General features: G+C 44.6%; 1 protein-coding gene across 1 annotated transcript in view; it reads right to left on the bottom strand.

Annotated features, from left to right (window-relative positions):
• The window catches only part of ppp1r16b (protein phosphatase 1 regulatory subunit 16B), a 118255-nt gene extending 116423 nt beyond the window's left edge, over window positions 1-1832 (bottom strand). Inside the window, exon 1 of the mRNA XM_033041865.1 lies at window positions 1424-1832. The gene's annotated coding sequence lies outside the window, so the exon portion shown is untranslated. The remainder of the gene's footprint in view (window positions 1-1423) is intronic.
• Between the last annotated feature and the right edge of the window lie 17510 nt (window positions 1833-19342).

The raw sequence follows: 19342 nt of genomic DNA, 5'->3' as shown, positions 1-19342 counted from the left end.
CGAAACGTGTCTGAAGAAGGGCCTCGTCCTGAAACATCACCTATTCCTTTTCTCCAGAGATGCTGCCTGTCCCGCTGAGTTACTCCAGTTGTTTGTGTCTATCTTCGGTTTAAACCAACATCTGCAGTTCCTTCCTGCTCGGACCTGTTTCCATGTTGTGTTTCTAAACTAAACTAAACTTAACAAATATCCTGTAAAGTGGAGATTAGATACGGAAAGGATTGGAGATCACTGTGTTATCTACTGTTGAATAATACGTCTCGGTTGACATGTAAAAAGTGGGCATCGCAAGATATCTGGAGACACAAGGTTTAGTTTATTATTGTCATATGTACCGAGGTACAGTGAAAAGCTTTTTGTTGCATGCTATCCAGACAGCAGAAAGACCGTACATGATTACAATTGAGCCATCCACAGTGTACAGGTACAGGATAAAGGGAATAACATTTAATTAATGCAAGATAAAGTCTGATAAATTCCATTAAAGATATTTTAAAGGTCTCCAATGAGGTAGAAGGGAGCTGCAAATCCTGGTATATTGAGCAAAAGTCAAAAAGCTGGAATAATTCAGTGGGTCAGGCAGCATCTATGGAGGATATGGATAGGCAACGTTTCAGGTTGGGACCCTTCACCTTTCCATTTCTTTATGTGGATAGAAACGATTTAGAGGGATATGGTTTAAACGTGAACAGATTGGATTGGCATAAATGGGGCATTTTGTCGGCATGGGCAAGTTGGGCTGACGGGCCTATTTCAATACTATATTACTCTATGACTCTATGAGGTGCTGCCTGACCAACTCAATTACTAAGTGTACCTCAAGATATGTTGTCATAGAGTGATACAGTGTAGAAACAGGCCCTTCGGCCCAACTAGCCCCCTTCTACACTACTCCCACCTGCCTGCATTTTGCCCATATCCCTCTAAACCTAGCCAGTGCCTGTCTAACTGTTTCTTAAACATTGTGATAATACCTGCCTCAACTTTCTCCTCCGCCAGCTCGTTCCAGACACCCACCATTGTGAAAAGGTCGCCCCTTAGGTTCCTATTAAATCCCCCTGGTTTTAGACTACAGCGTATTTTAAGGTGAGGGTGGGGTGGCACCCCACTCTCACCTTAAAATCCACTATAGTCTAAAACCAGCGAGATAGAGATTGAATTAACTACACAAATGGCATTCATCCTTAAAATGATATTTTTGTTACAAGTTTTAATCCAAATCTCCCACGAGTAACGTATTGCAAGATAGGCACTCGGGTTTAACAGGCAGCCCGTTGATATAACGAGTGTTAGTTACTAACACCAACATTCTTAAGTCGATCGCGATAGTTTTACGGAGCATATAGGTATATATATGTATACGTTCTGTCAAGCGGTCGGGAGGATCAAGGCGCTGGGGGATACACAATGAAAAGATATTTACCTCGGTGAAGTCGAGCAGCCGAGGCGATCGGGGCAGAGCTGTTCATGTCCCCGGCGGGAGAGGAAGAGCAACAGGCTGTTGTATCAGTAGATCACCAGAGCTGACACTTCCCAACCGCCAGCGTCCTGCTCTCGGGGAGTTAGGCAGCCGTCAATGAACGGGTGGGAGAAAGAGCTACCATCACCAGACTCAGAGGTCCGGTCCGGCACAGAGGGAGGGTGGGACGCTGGCTGGGGGCGGGGGCGAGGGAGGGGTGCGATGGGCAACAGACACACGGGGCAACAGAGAGGGGCAGGGGCAGGAGGAAGGCGAGATCAGCGCTGGCAGAGCAGAGCAGAGACACTGGAGCGCAGGAAGACTAAGCCGGTAGGTGGAGTGAGTTAGGCAGCCAGCCCGGGATTGGAAGATTCATTCACTTATGATATTACTCAGTGGAAATGTGGCATGAGTTATTCGCCAGCCGTGATGGAAATGAGTTGTGGCAGATTGCCAGTGAGTTGGAGAGGAGTTTGATTTACAAGTATGCATTGCCCAGAGTAGGGTGGGGGAGTCGACAACCAGAGGGCAGAGGTTTAACGTGAAGCGGGAAAGATCTAATAAGAACCTGAGGGGTGTTTTTTTTTTTACACAGAGGGTGGCGGGTGTATGGAACGAGCTGTTGGAGGAGGTAGTTGAGGCAGGTTCTATCGCAACGTTTAAGAAAAGGCACAGAAGTGTGAAACCGCACACCTCCAGATTCAGGGACAGTTTATTTCCATCTGTTATCAGGCAAATGAACCATCCTATCAACAACTTGAGAGCGATCCTGAACTACTATCTATCTCATTGGAGATCCTTGGACTCTCTTTGATGGGACTTTACTGGCTTTATCCATACAGTGACTGTCATTGTGTGTCATGTTGTCACTTGCGGGCGGAGCACCGAGGCAAATTCCTTGTATGTGAATACTTGGCCAATAAACGTGTTCATTCATTCACAAAACATTGTTCACATTCCCTTTATCATGTGGATGGCTCGAAATGCAATCATGTATAGTCTTTCCACTGACTGGTTAGCACCCAACAAAAGCTTTTCACTGTACCTCGGTACAACGTGACAATAAACTAAATGAAAAGGATAGGTTTAGAAGGGTATGGGTCAAACACAGGCAGGGGGGGACTAGTGTAGATGGGGCATGTTGATCGGTGTGGGTAAGTTGGGCCAAAGGGCCTGTTTCCACGCTGTGTGACTATGACTGTACATGAGTCGAGTTTACAACAGATGGGAGAAGGGGAGGCATCAGCAACTGCAGATGCTGGGATCTTGAGCACAACAACAAAGTGCTGGAGGAACTCAGCAGGGTCAGGCAGCATCTGTGGAGAGAAATGAAGGAGATTTCAGTGGATATTTTTAAGGCAGAGAGATAGATAGATTCTTGATTAGTACAGGTGTCACAGGTTATGGGGAGAAGGCTGGAGAATGGATTAGGAGGGAGAGATAGATCAGTCATGATCGAATGGCGGAGTAGGCTTGATGGGCCGAATGGCCTAATTGGAGAGAGAAGCGAGTTGTCGTTCGGTATAGGTTGCCCCAAATCAGCCCATTCTTGCAGGTGAGTTGATCACCAGGAATGTTGTTAAGTTTAATTTACTGTCACGTGTACCGAGTGAAAAACTTTTGTTGCGTGCTATCCAGTCTGCGGAAAGATAGAAAGAAATACATAAGGGTGATGCGTTGGTCAGGGTGGGGAGAGATCTGGCCCATTGTTTGCTGCTCTGTTCCCCATGTGGTGTGTGTGGTAAAGCTGACAGGCACCTCGGGAGCGAGTTGTGAGGCAACACGATTTAGGGTCTCAACCTGAGATGTCACCTCTTCCTTTTCCCCAGAGATGCTGCCTGACCCGCTGAGTCACTCCAGATTTTTGTGTCCATCATCGGTGTAAACCAGCATCTGCAGTTCCTTCAAACATTATTTACCATCCGCCTGGAATGATTTGGCGAATCATTTATTCATAAACATTTGGGGAAAGTGCTGGCTAAACATTTCAGAACATAACATGAGGGTTATGGAAATAGTGCAGTCAGCGGCAATCAAATAAGCTAGAACACTTTGTGCTGTGGGTTTCGGGAAGTGTGAAGGTTGACATAGAGATTTGCAAATCCAGATTAATAAATGGGTAAACACCCTGATATTTCCAAGAGTTTTGTTTGATTAGGTTTGGCAATCATGAAATATTTACATAGTACCCCCTCCTCCTCTCCGGGCTTGAACTGGAATAGGATCATGGAGACACACAAGACTGCAGATGCTGGAGTTTGGAGCAAAATACTGGTAGAATTCAATGGGTTGAGGATGCAGAAAGTTTGAGGTTTTGGGTTTAGTTTAGTTTAGAGATACAGCGTGGAATCAGGCCCTTCGGCCCACCGAGGCCTCGCCGACCAACGATCACCCCCGTACACGAGTTCTATGCTACAACACTAGGGACAATTTACAGAAGCCAATTAACCTACAAAACCTGCACGCCTGTGGAATGTGGGAGGAAACCGGAGCATCCGGCAAAAACCCACAATGTCACGGGGAGCATGAGTAAACTCCATACAGACAGCACAAGTAGTCAGGATCGAACCCGGGTCTCTAACGCTGTAAGGCAGCAACTCTACCGCTGCGCAACCGTGCCACCCCTAAGCCCACTGCAGGGTTGTGATCCTAAATCATCAGGACCTGATGCAGTGACCTCCGGCATGATTAGGGCTTGAGGCAGAGTCTTGGCCCGAAACATTGACCATCTCACGGCCTCCATAGATGCAACTTGCCCCTCAAAGTTACCCCAGCACCTTGTTTATTGCTAGGGATGGAATCCATGACTATTCAGTTCTTCAGTTCTAACTATAGAGTGAAATTGGCCTGGCACTAATTCAGCGGACATCAGTCTGAAGAAGGGTCTCGACCCGAAACGTCACCCATTCCTTCTCTCCAGAGATGCTGCCTGACCCGCTGAGTTACCCCAGCATTTTGTGTCTATCGTCGATTTAAACCAGCATCTGCATCTCCTTCTTACACTGGGAACTCAATTATTTAATTATGACACTGTAGCAATTAGAAGTTAACATTATTTAACCATGTTACATACTATTACATGTAGTATTCTTGCATACACTGCCACAACTAATGGATATCAAGTCAAATGAAGTTGAATGGGTATTCCTGGTAAGGCTAATATTTATTATTCAGCATAAAACACAAAGTGCTGGAGTAACTCAGCGGGTCAGGCAACATCTCTGGAGGACATGGATAGGCAATGTTTCATGTTGGGACCCTTTTTGAGTCTGAATAATCAGTCTGATTCAAAACATAGCCAAGACGAAGAAGCGTCCTAACCCGAAATGCTGCCTATACATGTCCTCCAGAGATGCAGCCTAACCTACTGACTTCCATTCAGTTCAAGGTTTCAAGGTCAGTTGTACCAATTAAGGTACAGTGAAACTCGAAATACCATACCGCCAAACAAAATAAAAGCAACAAGACACATAACTACATAAAAGTTAACATAAACATCCACGACAGCAGACTCCCCACATTCCTCACTGTGATGGAAGCAATAATATCCAGTTCTATGCAAGATTCCAGTATCTGCAGTTTCTTGTGTCTCCATTCATTGTTCAGCCATGCTAGGCTTTAAGAAGCTGCCATCTTGAACTATTGCTCTTCCTTTGATCTGGACGCTCCTCAAGTGTTGGGAGAGAGAGTCATGATTTAAACAAAATGATGAGGAAACTTTTGCATCCACTCCCTATACACTCGGGGCTATTTACATGGGGCCAATTGACCTACAAACCCGCACTTGTTTGGGATGTGGGAGGAAACCAGAGCTGTCGGAGGAAACCCAAGTGGCCAGAGGGAGATGTGCAAATTCCACACAGACAGCACCCGTGGTCAGGATCGAACCCGGGTCTCTGATGTTGTGAGGCAGTGGTTCTACCAGCTGTGCAACTGTTATGTGAGGTTTGGGCTTTTGTGAAAGTAGTCTTATCAACTGACTGCAATTACACATGGACCATCCACAAGGTGATGTCCTTATTGGTCTTTGAGTATAGGAGCAGGGAGGTTCTACTGCAGTTGTACAGGGTCTTGGTGAGACCACACCTGGAGTATTGCGTACAGTTTTGGTCTCCTAATCTGAGGAAAGACATTCTTGCCATAGAGGGAGTACAGAGAAGGTTCACCAGACTGATTCCTGGGATGGCAGGACTTTCATATGAAGAAAGACTGGATAGACTCGGTTTGTACTCGCTAGAATTTAGAAGATTGAGGGGGGATCCTATAGAAACTTACAAAATTCTTAAGGGGTTGGACAGGCTAGATGCAGGAAGATTGTTCCCGATGTTGGGGAAGTCCAGAACAAGGGGTCACAGTTTAAGGATAAGGGGGAAATCTTTTAGGACCGAGATGAGAAAAACATTTTTCACACAGAGAGTGGTGAATCTCTGGAATTCTCTGCCACAGAAGGTAGTTGAGGCCAGTTCATTGGCTATATTTAAGAGGGAGTTAGATGTGGCCCTTGTGGCTAAAGGGATCAGGGGGTATGGAGAGAAGGCAGGTACAGGATACTGAGTTGGATGATCAGCCATGATCATATTGAATGGCGGTGCAGGCTCGAAGGGCCAAATGACCTACTCCTGCACCTATTTTCTATGTTTCTATGTTTCAATACACTCACGATGGAGGGACTGAATGTTTAGGGTGCCAAAATGTTTGGACCATTAATGAGCTGGGAGAGGCAGCTAGACACTAATTCACAATGAAGTGAATGATTTTCATTGAGTAATTTAATTACATCCTAATGCAATATTGTGGCATAAGGTTTGTGCAGAAAGGCTGACTCGAAGTAGAATACCTGGAGCCCATGCCATCGAAACATGGGAGGAGGTTTTGTGCCACTTCATCTCATCTGCCGGTTGATGGAAGAGATCCTTGAGGAAGCAAAGAAGCAGCAGGACATGGCAATGAAGTCAATGGTAAATATCATGAACAATAAGCATCATAGGTAGAATGGGTGGTCAAAAAAGATTTTGGCACATTGACCTTGATATGTCAGAGTATTGAGTATAGAAGTTGGGAGGTCATGTTGCAGTTATATACTGTAAGACATATAGAGTATTAGAGGGGTGATCTTATAGAGGTGTATAAAATCATGAGGAATAGTTTGGGTAGTCGCACAGAGTCATTTGCCCAGAGTAGGGGAATCGAAAACCAGAGATCATAGGTTTAAGATGAAGAGGGAAAGATTTAATAGGAATCTGAGGGGTAACTTTTTCACACAAAGGGTGGCGGATGTATGGAACGAGCTGCCGGAGGAGGTAGTTGAGGCAGGTACTATTGCAACGTTTAAGAAACAATTAGACAGGTACGTGGATAGGACAGGTTTATGTCCTAAGGTATATGGCTAAGACAGGATATGGGACAAACGCAGGCAGGTAGGCCTCATGTAGATGGGACATGTTGGTTGGTGTGGGAAAGTTGGGCCGAAGGGCCTGTTTCCACGCTGTATGACTCGATGACTATGGGATGAAAGTGCAAGGAATGCAAGTAAATAACAGAGGGTAGAACAAAGCCCACACCCATGGTCCGTTATTATATGTTTGTAATGTTGATTTTTTCCCCCCAAATAAACAACAAATTAAAATAGAGAAGCTTCGTCTATTAATTGGAATAACTTCAAAGGAAAGTACAGCAGCAGAGGAAACAGCTTACGAAGGAAAACCTCAATGAAAGTGTACAGTCGGTGCAGTAAAAGCAAGTAAGCCTCTCGAGGGAAGAGGAAATTAAACTCGCTTGCAATTTGACAAAGATAGCATTTATAAAAAATAATGCTTGGACGGTCACACCACACGTTCAATTTGTTTATTAACTTGTTACCTACAGTATATCCTGTTCAACTTGATGACTTTTTTATGTGATTAAAATGTGCATCCCAGGCCATCACACAAACCAGAGGTGATAACGAAGGGATCTATGGATGCAAACAGTGGAATTAGTAGGATGACTAGTGTAGGGGAGGGGGGGGAAAGCGAGGAAATGCAGGGGATACTTGAAATTAGAGGAATCAATGTTCATATTGCTGGGTTGTAAGCTGCCCAAGCAAAATATGAGGTGGTGCTCCTCCTAATTGTGTGCGGCCTCACTCTGACAGTGGAGGAGGCCCAGAACAGAAAGATAAACATAAGATAGACACAAAACGCTGGAGTATGCAGGCAGCATCTCTGAAGGAATGGGTGATGTTTCGGGCCCAGGCCCTTCTTCAGACCTCCTGCTTCTGAAGAGGCTCGACCAAAACATCACCCATTCCTTCGCTCCAGAGATACTGGCCTGTCCCGCTGAGTTACTCCAGCATTTGGTGTCTACGATTTAAACCAGCATCTACGGTTCCTTCCTGCACATAGAACTTGTGTAAATTGGTGATTGATGGTCAGCGTAGGCTCAGTGGGCCAAAAGGCCAGTTTCCATGCTGTATGTTTCAATCAATCAAGCAAAAAAAAAAAAAATAGGACCATGTCTAATCTGTATTCATTTCATCACTTATTAAAGGCCTTATTTACCTATCATTTTATCTACAAATCTTTAATTCCAGTCTGATCTCAAGGAAATTAGTCCTCCAGTAACTGATATTTTTGCTGGTCCTTTTTCAATGCTACTTTATTAATGTGTACAAAGATTTTGCAGATATATTAAGAAGAGAGTGTTGAGGGATAACCCCGTTGTTCAATAAAGGCAGAGGCAGATTAGCCAATATTGGAAATGGCCATATTAGATTGCTTTTCAAACAGGCATATAACAAAAAATGCAACTACTAGGTACATGTCAAGACAAAAACAAATAGTATATCATTTCATTTGAAGAATGGAAATGATTGAGAAAATAACATAATGAAAGACAGATAAATCTCCAGGCCCCGATAGCCATGATGCAAAGTGTTTACGAAATTGCAGATGCATTATCAAAATTCTTCCCATCTCTCCAGACTATGGAATTGTGCATTTAAATTGAGCAATTCATAATTACTTGAGGAAACATAGAAACAGGGAAGACTATTTTAAAATGTGTTATTCATCTTAAAGACAGGACATCCATCTTAATCGCAGGACGGCACAGTGGCAGAGTTGCTGCCTCACAGAGCCAGAAACCTAGGGGTGGGTGCTCGGAGTACAGAGTTTGTACGTTCTCCCCGTGACTGCATAGGTTTTCCCCGGGTGCTCCTGTCTCCTCCCACAGTCCAAAGACATACAGATTTGTAGGTTAATTGGCTTTGGTAAAAATTGTAAATGGTCCATAGTGCTAGTGTATGGGGTGATCGCTGGTTGGCGCGGACCCGGTGGGCTGAAGGGCCTGTTTCTGCACTGTAATTCTAAAGTCTAAAGTTTAACTGAAGTCGCACATGGTCAGATTCAGGAACAGTTAGTCTACTACCATCAGCTTCTTGAACCAACCTGCAAAACCCTCAAAAAGACACAAAATGAAGAAGTCAGCCAGCAGGTCAGTCTGAAGAAGGGTCCCGACCTGGAACGTCACCTATCCATGTATTCCAGAGATGTTGTCGGACACCCTGAGTTACTCTAGCACTTTGTATCTTATTTTGTAAACCACCATCTGCAGTTCCTTGTTTCTATACAACCCTAATCCTATTTTGGCAATGAAATATTATGGGCTACCTCCTGCACTACCATGGAGTTGCTTTCATATTGTGCTTTGCAATAATGTCTTATTTATTTGTGTCGTCTTTTTCTTTCACTGACGTGTCAATTATACGCAAGTTATACACAAATTATACACAAATTATACATAAAGTAGAGGTTGATAGGTAAAGCAGAGAGTGATAGGTTCTTGATTAGTAAGAGCATCAAAGGATAGGAGGGGGGGGGGGGGGATAGGCAGCAGAGTGAAAATTAGCTCAGCCATGATTGAATGACGGAGTAGACTCGATGGGCCGAATAGCCTAATTCCGCTCCTATGTCTTGTGGTGTTAAATTATGTGCTTGTGCATTGACTGAGGATATATGTGTCAGCCATGTAGCAGCAAGCAAGATTTTAATTGTACTTGTACACCGCCGTACTTCTGCATACAACCTTAAACTCAACTTGACTTGACAATTCCTGTGTGCTTTTGTATCCATTCCATATGTCCATTCTTTAGAACTAGGCATCCCATTTCCATCCTCAGCCCAGTCCCTTCCACAAACAACATTAATATTCCAATAATACGGGGTTGCCAAGATTTTAGTAGTGCTAGACTGACAGATTTTTGGATGTTATTTCTATTAGTAACGCTGCATACTTTTAATTCATTCTTTTCAAAAATGTTACACCATTTAATCAACTTTCCAGTGAACCAGATAAGTTTAAAGAAGATGCTGTAAATGGAGAAGTAGATACAAGGAACTGCAGACGCTGGTTTGCACAAAAGGACACAAAGTGCTAGAGTAACTCGGCAGGTCAGGCAGCATACCTGAAGAGCATGGTTCAGTGATGTTACGGCTCAGGACCGTTTTTCAGACTGAAGAAGGGTCCCGACCCGAAATGCTACTTATCCATGTTCTTCAAAAATGCTGCCTGACCCGCTGAGTTGCTCGCACCGTAAACTGGAGTGGACAAAATCATGAGAGGAATAGATTGGGTAAATGCACAAAGTCTTTTTGCCCAGAGTAGGAGAATCGAGAACCGGAGGACATAGCTTTAAGGCGAGGGGGAAAAGATTTAATAGGAACCTGAGGAGTAACATTTTTATGAAACATTTATATGAAATGGGCTACTGGAGGAGGTAGTTGAGTTGCAACATTTAAGAAGCATTTAGATAGGTACATGGATAGGACAGGTTTAGAGGTATATGGGTCAAACACAGGCATGTGGGATTAGTGTAGACGGGGCATGTTGGTCGGTGTGGGTAAGTGGAGCGAAGGGCCTGTTTCCACGCTGTCTAACCCTATGACTCTATGGAGCCCTGCTGAGTTAAACTGGAGTGCAGAAACTAGGGCCCTAGTGTGTAAAGAGGGAACACAGCACCTGTGTCCCAGGTGAGTTTAATGAGAGCACAATGAACATCATTGTGTGAGGCATAAGTGTAAACATTGAGGTTTCTAAGTAAATGGACAGTGGGTTCTCAGAATTTACTGTACACATAAATCAATTTACAAGGGCTATATGAGCAAAGGTTAAAGATGATTCTACATGGTATTGCGGGAAGTTCGTAAGTTCTCGGAGCAGAATTAGGCCATTCGGTCCATCAAGTCTACTCTGCCGTTCAATCAGGGCTGATCTATTTTTCCCTCTCAACTCCATTCTCCTGCCTTCTCACCAATAACCCCTGACACACACACACACACACACACACTAATCAAGAATCGATCTATCTCCATCTTAAAAATATCAATTGACTTGGCCTCACAGTCTTCAGTGGCAATGAATTCCACAGGTTCACCACACTCGGACTAAATAAATCCCCCCTCATCTCCATTCTAAAGTGAGTACAGAGAAATATGAGTATAGGTGGATAGATCTTGCAGAAAGGCATCTGTGACACAGTGGGGTTGAGTGCAGATGTTACTGCCGGGAATAAAACCCTGAAATAAGTGGAATCTTCACGGCATAATAGATTATCATCTCAGGGACAAAAGAGTCAGAGTACATGTCAGCACATGTGATTTCTCATAAAATGAGTTCCTTGTCATTTATTGTACTTTGACCAGATAATGAATACTTCCTCAAAGGAAAGGTTCTGATGGGATTGCTGGGGCAGGACTAATAATTCAGACAGCTCTTGCCTCATCTGGCTATATTTCTTATAGAATTTCATCTGCCTGAACTTCTCGCTAAGAGAATGATATATGTAACAGGCCAGTCCAACACAACAGCTGAATAACATATTAACAGGGCTACCATAATGAAACCATTACATGCTGTATGACTCTATGGTCTGTATAAACAAAGAATTGCAGATGCAGGTTTACAAAAAAAAAAGGCACATAGTGCTGGAGTAACTCAGTGGATCAGGCAGCATCTCTGGAGAACATGGATAGGTGACATTTTGGGACGGGACTGGTCCTCAGTCCGAAAACATCACCTATCCATGTTCTCCAGGCATGCTGCCTGATCCACTGAGTTACTCCTGCACTTTGTGTCCTTTTGTGTAAACCAGCATCTGCAGTTCCTTGTTTCTACCATTACACAGTACTTCATCAGCGGTGGAAAGCACTTTTGAGACTTTCTGAGGTTCTGAAAGGTGCTGGTTAAACGCAAGTCTCATAGCAAGAGCCACGGAGCTGGGTGAGAAAATAAAGTGTATACAGTTCTCTGGTTATTTGGTTTTCCACCCTGTTCAAATCGAATGAGGTAACTCACCACAAACATCGTAAATATTTGTTCTGATATCTTTCCATGCAGACCAGATGGATGTTTTGTTACCATGGAGTAAATTTTCAAACACCAAAACTCCAGCTATAAAATATTGGCACTGGACTGAAAACTCACATTGTACAGTCCTCATACACTTTAAATTCATAAACCCTTCATTCACGGTTTAGGTTCATGAGCAGACAACATCATATGCAGAATCTACATTAATAAGGCCTAGATAGAGTGGATTTGGAGAGGATGTTTCCACTAGGGGCACAGTCTAGGACCAGGGGGCACAGGCCCAGGATAAAAAGGTGTTCTTTTAGAATGGAGTTGAGGAGGAATTTCTTTAGCCAGAGGGTGGTGAATCTGTGGAATTAATTGCCACAGACGGTGGTCGAGTACTTAATTGTTTTTTTTTAAGATTGAGAGGTTCTTGATTAGTAAGGGCGCCAAAAATTACAGGGAGAAGGCAGGAGAATGGGATTGAGAGGGAACAATGGATCATCCATGGTCAAATGACAGAGCAGATTTGATGGGCCAAATGGTCTAATTCTGCTCCAATGTCTAATTCAGATATGGGACATGGGCATTGTTGATAACACCACCATTTTGTGTTCCATTTTAATTGCTTCCAAAATTGGACTATTTTGGCAGATAATAAACAATTACAGTGCAGAAAATCTGAGTCAAATAAAAGCCAGACAGCAGATTTTCTTCCTTGAAAAATATTAATGACAATAATGCTATACTTTTATTGCCACCATTATTGATAGTTGCTTTGTTTTTTTTTAAAGCAAGTTTCAATAAAAGGCTTCTGGGAATTGCTTAGTCATATTTAAGGGCAGCACAGTGGTGCAGTGGTAGAGTTGCTGCCTTACAGCGCTAGAGACCTGGGTTGGATCCTGACTATGGGTGCTGTCTGTATGGAGTTTGTACGTTCTCTCTGCGACCAAGTGGGTTTTTTTCCAGATGCTCTGGCTTTCCTCCCACATTCCAAAGTCATGCATGTTTGTAGGTTTCTGTAATTTGTCCCTTGTGTACAGGATATAGCAAGTGTACGGCTGATCACTGGTCGACGTGGACTCCATGTGCCACAGGATCTGTTTCCACGCTGTTTCTCTAAAGTAAACTAAGCTGCACGCAGATAATATAAGGGGATTCACACACTTGTCTCCAGATATTCAGCAGTCTTTTTGATTACTAATCCAGTAATTTAACCACTACACTACTGTATCCCATATGAACCATTAATCCTAAATCAAACATATTTTCTTAAAGCATAGGTCTATTTGATTCCCGTATGCGTAAACGACTCCTGGCCTCGATCAATCAGCACTTTCAAAGGAAAATAAATTCAATCGCACAATGTTGTTTTTAGAATTAGAAGCATGCCTTTGCTGGATTAGTGGATAATCCACTCCAAAATTAGTGAAAAATTCATGAACGTGGATGCAATTCTGCTCCATCAAGCCCAGAAGTTATATTCTTGAGGGATAAAGTGATAACCGCCAAGAATTATATTTGTTTCACATGCGAGTTAAATGGGTGGGTACTAAAATTTCTGCGCAGTCACAGCAAGTGTGTTTCAGAAACTAATTTCACCTCAAGGTAGATCAAACCTAACAACCTTCCAATGGTGATTATAATTAAAGCTGCGTGAGTCCATGTTAATAATCTGAATTAAAAAACTCTAAGTGCTGGAGTAACTCAGCGGGTCAGGCAGCATGTCTGAAGTAAATGGATAGGTGAGATTTTGAGTCGGGACCCTTCTTCTGTCTGATTGCCGTAGGGGAGACAAAGCTGGAACAGAGGAGTGGGCAGAACAGAGCCAGACAAGTGACAGGTGGATACAGGTTTAATTTAGTTTAGTTTGGTTCAAGATACAATGTGGAAACCGGTACTTCGGACCACCAAGTCAATGCCAACCAGCAATCACCCATATACTAGTTTTATCCTACACACCAAGGACAATTTTATAATTTTACCAAAGCCAATTAACTTACAAACCTGTACATCTTTGGAGTGTGGGAGGAAACTGGAGCATCCGGAGAAAACCAACGTGGTCACAGGAAAAACGTACAAACTCCGTACAGACAGCACCCGTGGTCAGGATCGAACCGTGTCTCTGGCGCCGTAAGGCAGCAACTCTACCGCTGCGCCACTGTGCCACCCCTCTAAATCTTTCCAATCTATGTCCATCCATGAGTCCCATAGTGTTATGAATCCCTACCTCTGTAATATTATCTACCCATAAAATCATTAAGAATGTCTGGCCCTCCAATTGCACATTCTTAATTATTTGTGACATTATGCTGCTATAATTCCCAAGCACCAAAGATCTAATATTCCCTCCCTAAACCTCTCCGCACTTATCCTTATAACTTTAAGAAGATTATCAAAACCTACCTCTGGCGCCTGCCTTACCATGTTGCTTAGCTTCAAATTTTCTTTGCTAACATTCCTGTGAAATCCCTTGAGGTGTTTAAGCCATGTTAAAGAAACGAGATAAATGGAATTTGTTATATGAAGCAGACAAAATGTTTTAATAACTAGCCCGAGGCACAGACAACAGAAGAACATCAAAACCTTCCATTATTTTTAGTTTGGTGTTAAATCAGAAGCAGTGAGACTTCCAGCTATTATAGATCGATTGGCTCATGAACAAATGACTGCAAGGCACATTTAATTTTAAGTTTTGTTTAGAGATACAGTGCGAGAACAGGCCCTTCGGCCCACCGAGTCCACACTGACCATCGGTTACCCTTACACACTAGTTCTATGTTATCCCACTTTCGCATCCTACACACTACGGGGCAATTAACAGAAGCCAATTAAACTGCAAACTTGCACATCTTTGGAATATGGAGGGAAACCAGAGCACCCGGAGAAAACCCATGCAGTCACAGGGAGAACGTATAAACTCCGCACAGGCAGAACCCGTAATCAGGAACAAACCCGGGTCTCTGACGCTGCGAGGCAGCAGCTCCACTGCTGCCCTAAGTTGGTTAAGAAAACCACAGATCATAATCCTTACAGAAAATAAATATGTATGAAGGGATTAATCATGGACAACCCATCATTTGTTGGTTTCCATTAAAACAAGAACAGGACTGAACTTTCAGTTAAAATCCCATGGGGAATTCTAGTTTCTTATCTGATTACGCTTCTGTAAATTCCTGTCACAGAAAGAGTACTAATTAAAATGGAGACAAGATACTGGAGATACTGGGCAAAAAAAAACAAACTCTGGAGGAACTCAACAGGTCAGGCAGCATCTGGGGAGAAAAATGGCTGACGTTTTGAGGCGGGACTCCTTCAGACTGATGGGAGCAGAGAGGAGATAGTTGGCATGGAGATGTGAGGGGAAGTGGTGGGGCAAGAGATAAGTGTATTGCAGAAGGCGGGGTTGATTGGTGAATCAAAGCAGAGGATAGGGTTGAGTGAAGAAATAGACTTGGCTAAAGTAAAATGTAGGGACAAAATTCATTTTTGATATTGTGATTAAATGCCTCCTTGCATGATGTGAATGACATTTCTCTTTCAGATGGCATGTAAATTTTCTGCATATTCCTTGGAGCACAGTACGGAGAATCAGCGATCTTATAGAGGCGCACAAAATCATGAGAGGAATAGATTGGAAAGACGCACAGAGTCTCTCCAATGGTAGGGGAATCGAGAACCAAAGGACCTAGTTTTAAGATGAGTGGGGGGGGGGGGGGGGAAGATTTAATAGGAACCTGTGGGGTATCTTTTTCACACAAAGAGTGGTAGGTTATATGGAACAAGCTGCCAGAGGAGATAGTTGAGGCAAGTTTAGAGAGATACTAGAATAAGTGGGACCCATTGGGTCCCAGTCACACGGGAGGCCTGGTCCCCGCAAAGCAACCCATTCCCCAACGCAATATTCCACCACTCACCTGTTCCCCCAATGCAACCCGTTCCCCCTAAGCAATATTCCATTACTCACCCATAGCCCCTAACTGCGCAGGCGCGGCTAATTTCCCCTCACCCCCCAGCACTTCCCCCCCCCCCCCCACCTTCCTCTTCATGTGTGGGAGTGGAGGAGGGGTGTGGGGGTGTCTGTGGGCAGGGGGGTGGGGGGGGGGGGGGGGGGGAGCGTGGTGTGGGGGGAGGAGTGTGGGCGGTTGTTGGAGGGGGGTGTGGGAGAGGGGGATGTGGGAGATCAGGGGGGTGTGGGAGATCAGGGGGGTGTGGGAGATCAGGGGTGTGTGGTGGGCAAAGGGGGGTGGGGGAAGTGAGGGTGGGGGAAGGGGGGATGTGGGGAGGGGGTGTGTGGGCAAAGGGGGGTGGGGGAAGTGAGGGTGGGGGATGGGGGCAAAGGGGGCTGGGCGGAAGGGGGGTGTGGGGGAAGGGGGGGGGTTGTGGGGCCGAGGGGGTGTGTGGGAAGGGGGGGGTGGGGGGGGTTTGGGGAAGAGGGGGTGTGGCGAAGGGGGTGTGTGGGGGGAGGGGGAGAAGGGGCGGGTGGGTGTGGGGCAGAGGGGTGCGTGGGGGAGGGGGGGTGTGGGGAAGAGGGGGGTGTGGGAGGGGGGGTGTGGGGGGGGAGGGGGAAGGGGGTGGGTGATCGCAGCAGACGCAGCTCGCACTGTGCTCACCCTGCACCTTCAGCTTTTGGCCACACTCAACAGCTCCCGGTCACACTGTTCTCTGCCCGCTGCCCGCACGCTGCTCACGGACTCAGTCCCGCCTCCGCGGTTTTATTCTCCGCGGGTGTCAGAAGGGACGTTACCTTCATGGTGACTGACAGGCGAGAAGACCAATCTGCTGATCTCTCAATTTGTTAAACCTTCATAACTTTTCTAATATTTCACCGATCGGAACAAAACTTGGTACGCTTGGAGCAGAGGAGAACGGTGAGTAAGGTGGCAAAAAATCCTAGCGATATAGGTTACGTTTTTACGCAAATTTTAAAAAGCGCAAACTGGAAGGGGTCAAGATGAGAGTTTTAGTAATAGTATAGATAGATGGGCCAAACACAGGCAAGTAGGACTAGTGTAGATGGGACATGTTGGCCAGAGTGGGCTAGTTGGGCCAAAGGGGGTGTTTCCACATTGTTAGATTCTAGTTACTATCTCTTGATTACAACTAATAAATAACAAAATAATTATTTTGAGTTCAAAATTTAGTTTGCATTCTCAGTGGGATAATGATGTCAGAGTTTCGACAGCACGTGACGCAGCAGTAGAGTTGCTGCCTTGCAGTGCAAGAGACCTGGGTTCAATCCTGACTATGGGCACTGTCTGTACGGAGTTTTTACATTCTCCCCGTGACAGACATGGGTTTTCTCCGGGATCTCCTCTTTGCTTCCCACAAGACGTACAAGTTTGTAGGTTAATTGGCTTGGTGTAATTGTAAATTGTCCCTAGTGTGTGTAGGGCAGTGTTAGTGTGCGAGGATCGCCGGTCGGCACGTACTGGGTGGGCCAAAAGCCTGCTTCCACGCTGCAGCAATTTAAAAAAATGCCTTTCAATCTGCTTTTCTCTCTTCTCTCCATGTCTATCTGCCTACCTGATGTGCTGGATGCTCTAAATCTGTTCCCCTTTCCCTTCCCTCACCACACCACAGGTGCTGGTGAAAGCTGCCTGGTCATATCAGCAATAATTGTCAAATCCTAGAAGTACTTCAGGAGTACCGACGCATGGCAGATGACATCTTCAGGATCAAATTAAAAACTCCATCAACCCTTAGTGTAAAACCCACGCGTTGCCTTCCCAATGATACTAAGAACAGGGAATTATTCCTGGTAAACTATTTTTTTGTGCCTTTGGTTATCTTGAGTAGGAATCCAAAGGCAGCAAGTAAATAAGGCATATGGTGTGTATACCATCATCAGGTGGGGCATTGAGTCAGGAAGTCATGATGTAGTCATAAGACTTTGGTTAGGCTACATTTGGAGTATTGCATGCAGTTCTAGTCACCCCATCAAGAAAAGGATGTGTCGGCTTCGGAAAGGGTGCGGAGATTTCTTAAATTCCGGTTAGGAACAGAATTAGGCTATTTTGTCCATCAAGCCATTCAATCATGGTTGCTCTACCTTTCCCTCTCAACCCCATTATCCTGCCCTTCCCCCCACAACCCACAACACCCGTACTAATCTGCGAATCTCAGCCTTAAAAATATCCATTGCATCGGCCTCCACAGCCATCTGTGGCAATGAAATCCAGATTCACCACCCATTGATTAAAAAAAAAATCCTCCTCATCTCCTTTCTAAAGATACGTCCTTTTATTCTGAGGCTGTAACCTCTGGTCCTAGACTCTCGCACTAGTGGAAACATCTTCTCCACATGCACTCTATCCAGGCCTTTCACTATTCAGTAAATTAGCAGACTGATGGCTGAGTTCAGTAGTATTAGCTACAGGGAAAGATTGGACAGACCTGGATTGCCTTCTCTGGTGCGCTGGAGGTTGAGGGGAGATCCGATAGAAATCTATAAAATTATGAGAGGTATAGAAACAGTACAGTCAGAACCTTTTAACTATGGTGGAAATGTCAAAGGCTAGAGCGGGTCATAGTTTAAAGGAGATATGCAGTACAAGATTATTTTTACACAGTGGGTGGTGGCAGAAGCAGATGGCGTTTAAGAGAGGCACATGGATATGCATCATGTGCAGGCAGAAGGGATTAGTTTATCTTAGGTTCAGCACAAACATTGTGGGACAAACTGCCCGAGAAGGGCTCTGTCCCGAAACAACACCCATGGTCTCCAGAGATGCTACGTGACCCACTGAGTTACTCCAGCACTTTGCATTTTTTTTTTGTAAACCAGCATCTGATGTTCCTTGCACGTCTAGTACTTTCCTACCAACACAAATCTTTGTATTGTGTGGAGAAGAGGAAGGGAAATAATTCACCAGAGTTGTCAGTACGGGTTAATTATCAGGAGAAAAGAGTAAAAAAGCTGGCTAATTTTTTTTTTGGCAATACTCAGGCATCAGTAAGATTGAAAGATGCAGCTATATTACTGCACCAGCTGAAACAAGCTGGGTCTATACATACAGCTGGCTGTTACCTTACTCCAGATGACTCACAGGGGAAGCTGGAACCTGCGCTTAGTTTCTTCCATTTGAAGGAAACTCCTTTCTGAATAACTTGTATTGATTTGGTTTTATTTCCCAGGTTTACATAATCTGCAAAACCAGCATCTCTTTCATGGAATGTTTTCCACTGACTGGAGTAGACATTAGCGGCTTTGGAAAGTATCAGTTATCTTGTGTCACCGAATGATTATATCGCTGCTACCGCCTAAAACAAATGGGAAATGGACAAAGCAAATCAGCAAGGGATTTTCTGCTAATTCCTGAATTTTCTTTCAAGGCATATTCATCAGTCATAGAACAGTCCTTTCAGAGTCATTTTTGGCACCCTAACCATACACACCCTCTACCACCAGTGCATCATAGACCACCTAGAAGCTCAGAAGACACAAAGTACTGGAGTAATTCAGCTGGTCACGGTGTGGGCAGCACAGTGGCGCAGCTGTAGTTGCCGCATTACAGCGCTAGAGACCCGGGTTCAATCCCAACTATGGTTGCT

Source organism: Amblyraja radiata, chromosome 23 (genome assembly GCF_010909765.2).
Source record: "Amblyraja radiata isolate CabotCenter1 chromosome 23, sAmbRad1.1.pri, whole genome shotgun sequence".
In the NCBI taxonomy this organism is placed as follows: Eukaryota; Metazoa; Chordata; class Chondrichthyes; order Rajiformes; family Rajidae; genus Amblyraja; species Amblyraja radiata.
This window is presented reverse-complemented; position numbering and strand designations above follow the sequence as displayed.